This window comes from Gorilla gorilla, chromosome 18 (genome assembly GCF_029281585.2).
Source record: "Gorilla gorilla gorilla isolate KB3781 chromosome 18, NHGRI_mGorGor1-v2.1_pri, whole genome shotgun sequence".
Classification (NCBI taxonomy): domain Eukaryota; kingdom Metazoa; phylum Chordata; class Mammalia; order Primates; family Hominidae; genus Gorilla; species Gorilla gorilla.
In genome coordinates, this window is record NC_073242.2 from 117,681,823 (window position 1) to 117,693,281 (window position 11,459).

Below are 11,459 nucleotides of genomic sequence, written 5' to 3' on the forward strand. Positions count from 1 at the left end.
GTTACGCTTCAGTCATAATTGTATATACATACACATTGTACCTATGTATTCATACGTACATTGTATCATTAAATCCAAGCTATACATTGTATATATGTTCAGATATACATTGTATCACTGAAACCCCCAGCTACCTAGGACCTAGGAAGTAGTTTTCACATATATATACATTGTATACCTATTTCATATGTACATTGTATCACTGAACCCCCAGCTACCCTACGATCTAGGAAGTAGTTTTCATATATATACATTGTATAGCTATCTCATTTGTACATTGTATTACTGAACACCCTCCCTTCCCCCCAGCTATTGTATGAGCTAGGAAGTGCATTTTCCTAGATCCCATCTTATAGATAAGGAAATGCAGGCTCAGAGAGCTTAAGCAATTTCCACAAAGTGAAATACTGGGACTCAAATACAGAAGCATCTTCAAAAGCCCTGTTCTCTCCCACCCCCACCCCCACCCCCATAGCTGACCACCTTCACTCCATCCTCCAGACACCCCCACCCCACCTCTAGAAGAGGCAGTCAGGGCACCTAAAATATGGCCCCCATCCAATCAGCCATCAGCAAAAGGCACTGGGAAACTGTCAGCTGTTATTAACTTTTGAAGGGATCCTGGGGCCTTTTCAAATTCTTCTGAAAGATATGGACTCTCAGCCCAGAAACGCTCACTCAAAATTGCATTACATTCTGTAGAAACCCATCCACATGTCCCTGGGGCCCTTCAAGTCATGACGTTCCATTTCATTCCTCATAAAGCAAACACACAAAAATCTATTGGATTGAAATCTCACGGTGACTCATTCATTCATTCAACAAATCCAAAGGAGAAAAAACTGTATTTGAAAGAAACTTTGTGAACTCTGCAGAATTAGCAGCACCACTAGTCTCCTAGGCCAGTGAGTTAGAAAACAAAGAAGAAAGGAAAGTGGATTGAGAAGGCGGCATTGGTAGATGGAGTGGTTATAATCAATGTCAGTTCCTCCAACTGGAGTACTGACTAATTGGAAAAGGAATTAAAATTTAGGTACAATTCCTGGAAACCCTTAAAAACAAGATATTTGCTGATAAAGTAGAATGAACAGGCCAACTTTTGATTATTTGCACTCATGGAAAGGGATGGGGTGTGACCCCCAGATCACTGAAGGACCATATTTGGCCTTGAGATCCTACTCAAACGAAAGTAATATAGCCAGTATACTGGAAAATGGTTTTTCCCTTCTGTTTTCCTTTTGTTTTTGAGCATAACAAAAGTTAACAAATCCACAAGGCATTGGAAGCTTCTTCCTGTTTCCTTAGGCGAAATCCCAAGCAGGGAGTGGGTGCCTGTCACAAGTGGCCCTTAGAAGTCATTGTCTATTAATGAGTTTTTGTTTCTCCTATTAAACAAAGAATCCCTTCCCTCCACGGCATTCTGAGAATGTTTACAATCATTGTGATGATGGCGTCCCATGGCATTTAGGACAAAACTCAAAGTCCTTCTCCTGGGCTGCCAGGCGTTCCAATAGTTCTCTTAGTGAGGGCCAATTGAACTATCAACCAAGACTCAAAAGCAAGGTACATATGTTATTTGTTTTCTAAATCTACCAAATAATTTATCTTCCCCCAAACCATTACTTAAAAACAAATTGGCAGGCAGGGCACGATGGCTCACATCTGTAATCCCAGCACTTTGGGAGGCCGAGGTGGGCAGATCACTTGAAGTCAGGAGTTCGAGACCAGCCTGACCAACGTGGTGAAACCCTGTCTCTACTAAAATACAAAACTTAGCTGGATGTGGTGGCATGCCCCTGTAATCCCAACTACTCATCAGGCTGAAGCAGGAGAATCGCTGGAACCCGTGGGTGGAGTCTGCAGTGAGCTGAAATGGCACCACTGCACTCCAGCCTAGGTGACAGAGCAAGACTCTCTCTCAAAAAAGAAAAAAAAAATTGGCAATGTAGTTTATGCTTTATGTTTTGTCTTCCTTCATTTTTAAAATTTATTTTAAAAAATAACACACAATACAATTGTATGCCCTTTTCTGTTTGTTTGTTTGTTTGTTTGTTTTGGTGTCCAGTTTTCACTCATACATAAATTTGTGTGAGCAGCCTCATACTCAGAATACAGAATAGTTTCATCACCAAAAAACCTTTCCCATCCTGAAGCTGTGTAGTCACGCCCCACCCCTGACCACCACTAACATTTCCTCCATCCCAGTACTGTTGCCTTTTTCAGAATCTCATGTAAATGGAATAATGGAGGACGTAGTCTTTTGAGATAGCTTTCTTTCAACCAATCTAGCGTATCTGAAATTCAGCCATGTTGTGTGTATCAATAGTTCATCCCTTTTCATTGGCAAGTGGTCCCCCAGTAGACGGATGTGCCTACCCATATCTTCATCCATTTACCCCTGAAGAACTTGCAGCTGATTCCACCTTCTGGTACTTATGAATACGCTACTGTGAACATCCATGGATCCTTTTTTCTTTTTCTTTTTTTTTGAGATGGAGTCTCGCTCTGTCGCCCAGGCTGGAGTGCAGTGGCACAATCTCGGCTCACTGTAAGCCCCACCTCCCGGGTTCACGCCATTCTCCTGCCTCAACCTCCCGAGTAGCTGGGACTACAGGCACCTGGCTAATTTTTTGTATTTTTAGTAGAGATGGGGTTTTACCGTGTTAGCCAGGATGGTCTCAATTTCCTGACCTCGTGATCCACCCACCTTGGCCTCCCAAAGTGCTGCGATTACAGGCATGAACCACCGTGCCCGGCCTTTTTTTTTTTTCTTTAGAGATGAGTGTCTCAGTTGCCCAGGCTAGAGTGCAGTGGTGCAATCATAGCTCACTGCCTCCTGGAATTTCTGGGCTCAACTGATTCTCCTGCCTCCACCTTCCAAGTAGCTGAAATTACAGGCACATGCTGCCATGCCTGGCTAATTTTTAAAATTTTTTTGTAGAGATAGGATCTTGCCATCTTGCCCAGACTGGTCTTGAACTCCTTGAGGAATGGCCTAACCATTTGCCAAAGCAGCTACAGCATTTTATATTCCCACCACCAATATGTGAGGATTTCGATTTTTCTGTAACTTCACCAACACCTGTTTTTGTTTGACTTTTTTCTTACAGCCATCATAGTGGATATAAAATGCTATCTTATTGTTTTGAGTTGCATTTTCCTAATATTTAATGCTGTAGGGCATCTTTTCATGTGCTTATTGGCCCCCTCTATATCTGCTTTGAAAAAATGTCTATTTGGGCCCTTTGTCCACATTTTAATTAGGTTATTTGTCTGTATATTATCTTTGTATTTGTCTTTATATATTTGCCAAACATATCTTTATATATTCTGTATACTAGGCTCTTATCAGACATAGACACCAAAAATATTTTCTCCCATTCTATGGATTCTCTTCTAACTTTCTTGATTATGTTCTTTGAAGCATATTTTTTAAAATTTTTGATTAAGAATAATTTATCAGTTGGGGACGGTGTGCTTATTTTTATGTCTTTTTTTTTAAACATGACTTAATTCAAGGTTGTAAAGATTTTCACCGATGTTTTTTCTAGAGTTTTTATAGTTTCAGCTCTTGTATTTCAGTCTTTTATCCATTTGAGTTTATTTTTTATGTGGTGTAGGGTAGCAGTCCAACTTTGTTCTTTTGCATGTGGGTATGCAGTTGTCCCAGCACCATTTGTTGAAAAGACTATTCTTTCCCCATTGTTAAAAAGCAATTGCCCATAAATGTATTTCATTCCATGGAATTTATTAAATGCATTCTATCTGTTCTATTGACCCATATGTCTCCCCTCATGCCAGTGCCACACAGTCTTGATTCCTGTAGCTTTGTAGCAGGGTTTGGATCAGAATGGTGAATCTTCTAACTTTGATCTTCTTTTACAAGACTTTTTTCTTTTTCTTTTTCCTTTTCTGAGACAGTGTCTCACTCTATCACCCAGACTGGATCACAGTGGCACAATCTCAGCTCACTGCAACCTCTGCCTCCCAGGCTCAAGCAATTCTCCTGCCTTAGCCTCCCAAGTAGCTAGGATTACAGGCACGCACCTCTATCACCTGGCTAATTTTTGTATTTTTAATAGAGATGGGCTTTCTCCATGTTGGCCAGGCTGGTCTCGAACTCCTGACCTCAAGTGATCCACCGTCCTCGGCCTCGCAAGGTGCTTGGATTACAGGCGTGAGCCACCACACGCGGCCACAAGACTTTTTTGACTATTCTGGGTGACTTGCATTTCTATATGATTTTAGAATCACCCTATCAATTTCTACAAAACACCCAGCTGGGATTTTGACAATAATTACATTTAATCTGCACCAATTTGAGGGTATTGCAGTCATAACAATATTAAGTCTTTCAACCCATGAACACAGGACGTGTTTCCATTTCTTTAGATATTTTTTAATATCTTTCAACAATGTTTTGTAGTTTTCAGAGTAGACATTTTACATTTGTTTAGCAAACTTTATTCTTAAGTATTTTATTCTTTTTGATGCGATTGTCAGTGGAATAATTTTCTTAGTTTCATTTTCAGGTTGCTCATAGCTAGTGTATAAAAGTATAATTGATTTCTATATGTTGATATCATCTTATTACAGCTGAGCTCAAGATCAAGGGAAGTTGGGTTCCTGAATCGCCATCTGGAAAAATGCCTGCCACACAAATACAGTCAAGCATCACAAGAGCAAGAAATAAACTCATCTTGTGTTAGGCACTGTGATTCGGGTTTATCTGCATAGCAGCTGCCATCCCCTTAACTAATACAATGTCCAACGTAAATGCCACTTCCTTTCTTGATCACTCTCTCCCTAAATTAGGAGCCCTCCCTTGATTCTCTTTCTTCTTATTTGTTTTCTTCTTAGGCTTATTAAAACTTGTAATTCTTTAGCTACTGTGTCATTCCTCTAATGTCTTCCCATAAAGGCAGAGACGATGTCAACCTCCTTCATCACCCTATTGCCTTCTTTATACAGCATCTAAACATTAGGCAGGTGTGCAGTAAATGCTTATTGAGTACATGAACACATATTTTTCTCTTTTGGCTTGGCTTCTGCTGCCACACTTTGAGCTCTTCCTTAGTGCTACGCAATGGCTCAGGGCTTCATGTGCATTGCATCTTACTGAACCCTCTTGGCAGCCTTCTGAGAGACCTATTAGTGTTCCCATCCCACAATCCGGGAATGGGGGCACCAGAGAAGTGAGATCGCCTCCCTGCTGGTACTTAGCTATTATAATAAGCGATAGAGTCAGAATTTAAACAAAAAATTGAATGCATTCTTCCACAAGACATCCTCTCTATCACCCTGCAATTAAACTTCTTGGCCATTTCCATAACAAGATCCACTTCTGTGGACAGCCCTTTAGCTACTCCAAGTCTGTCCAGGCAATGAGTGCAGATCTGAGAGTTTGGGGTCCTCATAGGTGCTGAGGTCCCAGCTAGAGACCATCCAGTGGAAAATACGGTGGCTGGAGAGTAGAGGGGTTGCCTGAGCACAATGGGGAGCTTTTCTCTCTTTGCTTCCCCTTTGAATCTCTTGGTTTAGCTTACATATGAGGAAACTGAGGCTCCAAGAGGCTAAATAACATACCATAGGTCACACAGCTAGTGCATGGCACAGCTTGGGCTAGAACCCAGGTCTAATTTAACTTCCCTGTCCTGTCCCCACGATCCTGCATAAACAGGTGTGTCTGGATCGGATGTGTCACTTAGAGGTAGAGGAACAGCCACACTCAGAACGTCCTCAGAGGATTTGCTGGCTGCCAGTCTGGAATATGCCTTTTGCAAATATATTTTTAAAGTTTTGCACAAGATCAGAATATGAAATACTCATATATAAATATCTCCCTCTCTGCTCTGTTTCCAATGCCACGTTCACCCTGATTTATGGAAGCATTTCCTTGCAATAAGATATGCTGGAAAGTTTGAGTTTGGCTCAAGAAGAAGTGGAGTATGTTAATTTCAAGGCAAATTAATTAAAATGCAATTCAAGCTCTTTGGAAATAACACAGAAACAGTCTTCAATGCTTGGTGTTCATCCAGACAGAAACAGGCCCTTGTGCCTTTGGCCAGCATGGAGACAACCTCACTTTGTCTCATTTTCATCTTAGACTTTTGATTTCATCCTTCAAGGAGCTCAGCTCTGAGTATCATCTAGCAATTCTGTCATTAGTATTCCGGTCTTTTCACCTTTTCAATATTAAACATAGAGACTACTGAGTCAGGTGGCATTTTAATCAGGGTCCCAGCAAGAATCAGATGGTATATATTAAAAGAAGGTAATTTGAGGAAAGTTTAACACAGGGAATTCCAAAGGTGTAGGCAGAATTTAAGGAAGCCAACAAGGGATAGTGCAGAACCCCCAGGTAGTATCACAGTGGGTGTTACCACCTGCAGATCTACAGGAGGATGGCCAGGGTGACAGGTGCTAGAACCCAGAGAAGGAAGCTACAGAATGAGGGTCATGTGACAAGAGCTATGGCCTTGGGCAGAGGTGCTAGGCAGAAATAAGGCTGAGGGAACAATGCCCCGATCTCATTTCTGCCACCCTCTGATCCTCTGCCATGCCTCCCACTGGCCAAACCCAAGCAGAAAGTGGGAAGTTGGGAAGCCACCAATGCAGCCTGTGCAAGGTAGCCTCCTGGGGCACAGGACAGGGTGAGAAGGTGGAAACTGGATCCAAAGGGCCCACGGAGGACATCCAACACAGGTGGCCTCATCTTTGTCACTTTCTAGATGTGTATCTTCAACACAGGACTTAACCTCTGTGACTCAGTCTTCTCTTCTGGCAAATGAAGATCACAATGGCCCCGACACTAGAAACTTTGCTGTGAGGATGGACAGAGCAGCCCTTCAGCCATTCATGGCTGCTGTCAATATCCCCCCTGGTCACTCACAGGACTCCATGGGTTGGGAGCATCAAAGTCTCAGTTATTGAAAAAGAGCTCACGTCTTGGTCCCTTCTTCCCATGTCCACGTGAAAACACCTTGAGATCTCAAAACCACATACCCACACACCACAGGAGGATAAAAACAACAACGACATAAATAATATAACTACCCACAATTATCACAGGGGTTAAATGAGCTGATGATGCATATTTAGCACTTGGAACAGCATGTGAACCAAAGTAAATGTGGTAGACTGAAAAACATGGCCCTGAGTTTTCACAGCCTTAGAAATGAGATGTTGCATCTCCTCCCAGGAAGTTACAGGTAAATTCCATTTTCCCACCCCCTGCATCTGAGCTGGTTTTTGGCTGCTTTCACCAAATAGAAAGTAGCACAAGTGATGGTGCAACAGACTTGAATCCAGGCCTCAAAAGGCCTTGTTCCCTCTCTCTAGAACTCTGCACCTACAAGTGGGCAGCCCAGCCAGCTTGCTGCAGGAGGAGAGGCCATGCAAAGCACAGGTCAGCTGTCCATGCTCAGGCCTCTCCCACCCAGACCAACTAGCCCCACGCAATCCAGAAGACAACCACAGATGCCAGAAGAACCACCCAGATAGTCCCAGCACAAACTGCTGTAAAATGACGAATTAAACAAAGGTATTGTTTTAAACTGCTCTGTTTCTGAGCTGTTTGTTATGCAGTAAAAGCTAATTTATACAGGAAGTATTCAATAATTGCTAGCAGTTATTATTATTGCTGTGATTTTATTAGTAGCAGAATTAATCAGGCTGCTTGGACCCTGAGTCATCCATTCCCCCACAAATATTTGTACAGCTCTTCAGAGCCATGGACTTTCCCTGTATCATCTCATTCAATCTTCGTAACAACCCTTCTAGGTAGGATTGTGATTCCCATGCTACAGCTGGAGGAACTGGGCTTCAGCAAGGAGACTTGATGCTGGTCCAGGAGGTAGAAGAGTCAGACAGGCCAAAGTCTAAGGCTGTCATCGCTGGGTCTCTTGGGATGGTCATTTTTACATTGCCTGGATTTTCTCTAAAATGTGACACTATCTGAATATCATTTGATTTTAATGACCTTGTTACAGGATAACCCCGTTACAGGATGCATAGTTGTATCTGCCCAATGGGTTCACCTTGCCTACTGCCTAGATAGAGCCAGTTTATCAAGACAAGGGAATTGCAGTAGAGAAAGAGTAATTCACACAGAACCGGCACTGCGGGAGACCGGAGTTTTATTATTACTCAAGTCAGTTTTCCTGAGAAGTTGAGGATCAGAGTTCTTAAAGATAATTTGGTGGGTAGGGGCTTGGGAAGTGGGGAGTGCTGATTGGTCAGGTTGGAGATGGAATCATAGGGGGTCAAAGTGGGGTTTAATTGCTGTCTTTTGTTCCTGGATAGGATCACAGATCTGGGTGAGCCACATTACGGGTCTGGGTGGTGTCAGCTTATCCATCGAGCCCAGGGTCTGCAAAATATCTCAAGCCTTGGTCTCTGGTTTTAAAATAGCAATGATATCCTCAGGAGCAATCTGGGGAGGTTCAGACTCTTAGAGCCAGAAGCTACATGATCCCTAAACCATAACTTCTAATCTTGTAGCTAATTTGTTAGTCCTACAGAGGCAGACTGGGCCCCAGGCAAAACGGGGTGGTTTTTAAGAAAGGGCTATTATCAATTTTGTTTCAGAGTCAAACCATAAACTGAATTCCTTCCCAAGGTTAGTTCAGCCTATGCCCAGGAATGAACAAGGAATAGCTTAAAGGTTAGAAGCAAGATGGAGTTGGTCAGGTCTGATCTCTTTCACTGTCATATTTCCTCAGTTATGTTTGCAAAGGTGGTTTTGTTACAAGAAAGGGGTCCCAATCCAGACCCCAAGAGAAGGTTCTTGGATATCCCACAAAAAAGAATTCAGAGTGAGTCTGTAAAGTGAAAGCAAGTTTATTAAGAAAGTAAAGAAATAAAAGAATGGCTACTCCATAGACAGAGCGGCCCAAGGGCTGCTTGTTGCCCATTTTTATGGTTATTTCTTGATGATATGCTAAACAAGGGGTGGATGATTCACACCTCCCCTTTTTAGACCATATATGGTAACTTCCTGACATTGCCATGGCATTTGTAAACTGTCATGGTGCTGGTGGGAGTATAGCAATGAGGACAACCAGAGGTCATTCTCGGTGCCATCTGGGTTTTGGTGGGTTTTAGCCACCTTCTTTACTGCAACCTGTTTTATCAGTAAGGTCTTTATGACTTGTGTCTTGTGCCAACCTCCTATGCCATCCTATGACTTAGAATATCTTAACCATCTGGGAATGCAGCCCAGTAGGTCTCAGCCTCATTTTACACAGCCCCTATTCAAGATGGAGTTGCTCTGGTTCACACGCCTCTGACAGTTTCACAGTGAGAAGACATTCCATATTATTTTCCTCCTACCCTTTGTTCAACTATCCAAATCAAACTGGTGCCAGTCTGGACTCTTCTCGTGACCTATTCACGACTACCCTGGCTTCAGGAGCAGAAGAACCCAAAGGTGCAAATGGCATCATAGGCCTCATCCTTCTCCTCTCTTGAAGCTCTTTCTGTGTTGGTGGCATCCCCATACTCCTGGCTGCTGCCTGATGATCTGCCCTGGTTGATGAGCTGGGTCATGCACCCATCCCCAAGCTAACCCCTGTGTTCGTGGGATGAACGATGGTTATTCACAGGTCTTGGGAAAAGCATTCAACCCTGGATCTGGAAGGGGCAAGGCCAGCCCAGCCCAATTGCAAGAAAGGAAAGTGGGGAGGAGTGTCTCCCCTGAGAAAGTCATGATGTCATGACCCAAATAAGGGGTGGCTGTGGGATCCAGACACAGATAGCAGCTGTGACTTTTGTACTTGCCCCAACGAAAGAGGGCTCTGAAACTCCCAGCGGGGTAATAAACCTTGCACTCTAGTCACACCGAGTCCTGGAACCTTCTAGGTTAGAAGACTTTATACATCAAAAGGGCCAGCTTCTAAATGTACTTATGTTAAATCACAATCTGTTTTGTCACCTTTCTCCCAGAAAATGACTGTGCGTCCTTCAGTAAGTCACACAATGTCTTCGAGTTTAGTTTCCTCATCCATAAATTGAGGCCATTAATATTTATGCTTGAGAGAGACCATAGATATAAAATGTCCTAGGCAAATGTCGTGGCTAAATTTTAACTTTCATTGCTGCTTTATTTTATGCAGCTTTTCATAAGAAGGAGTTGAAAAGAGATGACATTTTTCTTATTTACTTATATTACTAAACGGGCAGCCTACTCATGCGTCTGTCTGTCTGGTGACGGCATCCACTTACTAGCCACTTCTCAGGCTGTTTCCTGTCTTTGGGGGTTGGTATTTCTTGGAAACACAGTTTGATTGCTGGAAAGAGTCATAAGCAGGTGTCTTTGGTTCATTTCTATAGATGGAAAGTAGTTCCAGGATCAAATAGAAAAATGCCAAGTGAAGGAATCAAAATATTTTCCCCAAAATATATTTCTTTGACATATTTTAAAATGGCTGCTATGGGGCCAACAGACAGACGTGGCCCTGCAAAGCTGTCTTTTGCAGGGAAAAATTGCATCTGCAAACAATCTCCATTAATGTAGCCAGGCCTTCCCTTTCTAGGCCTTTCTCAGATCTAGGAGAGATGAACTGAAAGTCTGGCACCTTTAAGTTTCTGAAAAGAGACATTTATCATCTATTCTCTCTAAAGGCTGCTGCCTAAGAGGCTTCATCTACATAACACGTCCCCCTTTGCAGCCAAGCCTCTTCTTTTCTCCCTCTCATAACCTGTCTTGCCACTGAAACCTGGATCTCCACCATAACCTGGTTTGGGCCATGCTCTCAGCCCTCATTCTTCCTATAACCCCAAGATGATAGATAAGCATCTATACCTTGCTGGGGAGTTGGGTCTTCATTTTGAAGCCTCCTGTGTATATACACATTAAATAATTACATAATTGCATGCCTTTTCTCCTACTAATCAATCTGCCTCATGTCAGTGATTTTTCAGCAAACCTTTAGGGGCCAAGGCTCTTGGCCACACAGGTCAAATGTCAGCCCCATGGGTAACCACAAAACTCCAAGGCAAAGGATTAACTTGTTCATAAAAAGTCAAATCAACAGGCTAGGCGCAGTGGCTCATGTCTGTAATCCCAGCAATTTGGGAGGCCAAGGCAGGTGGACCATTTGAGGTCAGGAGTTCAAGACCAGCCTGGCCAACATGGTGAAACCCCGTCTCTACTAAAATACAAAAATTAGCCAGGCATGGTGGCCGGTGCCTGTAATCTCAGCTACTCAGGAGGCTGAGGCAGGAGAATCACTCGAACCCAGGAAGCAGAGGTTGCAGTGAGCCACGATCGCACCTCTGCACTCTAGCCTGAGTGGGAGAGCAAGACTCCCTCTCAAAATAAATAAATAAATAAATAATCAACATAATGTATAATTTGAATAGGTTCCAATGCCCTTGTCAAGAGGAGGGGTAGGGGTCCATTCAGATGGCTGTGGGGAGCTAGAATTTTATTTCTGGCTTACTTTCCAGACTGTTCT

The 11,459-nt window shown here is 43.0% G+C and overlaps 1 long non-coding RNA gene across 1 annotated transcript; it reads left to right on the top strand.

Moving 5' to 3' along the window:
• The first annotated feature begins 1,468 nt into the window (after positions 1–1,468).
• Positions 1,469–7,489, top strand: LOC109023617 (uncharacterized). Its single transcript, XR_008672362.2, has 3 exons — positions 1,469–1,563; positions 4,597–4,772; positions 7,342–7,489. It is a non-coding gene; the product is annotated as an uncharacterized lncRNA (long non-coding RNA).
• The last annotated feature ends 3,970 nt before the right edge of the window (positions 7,490–11,459 follow it).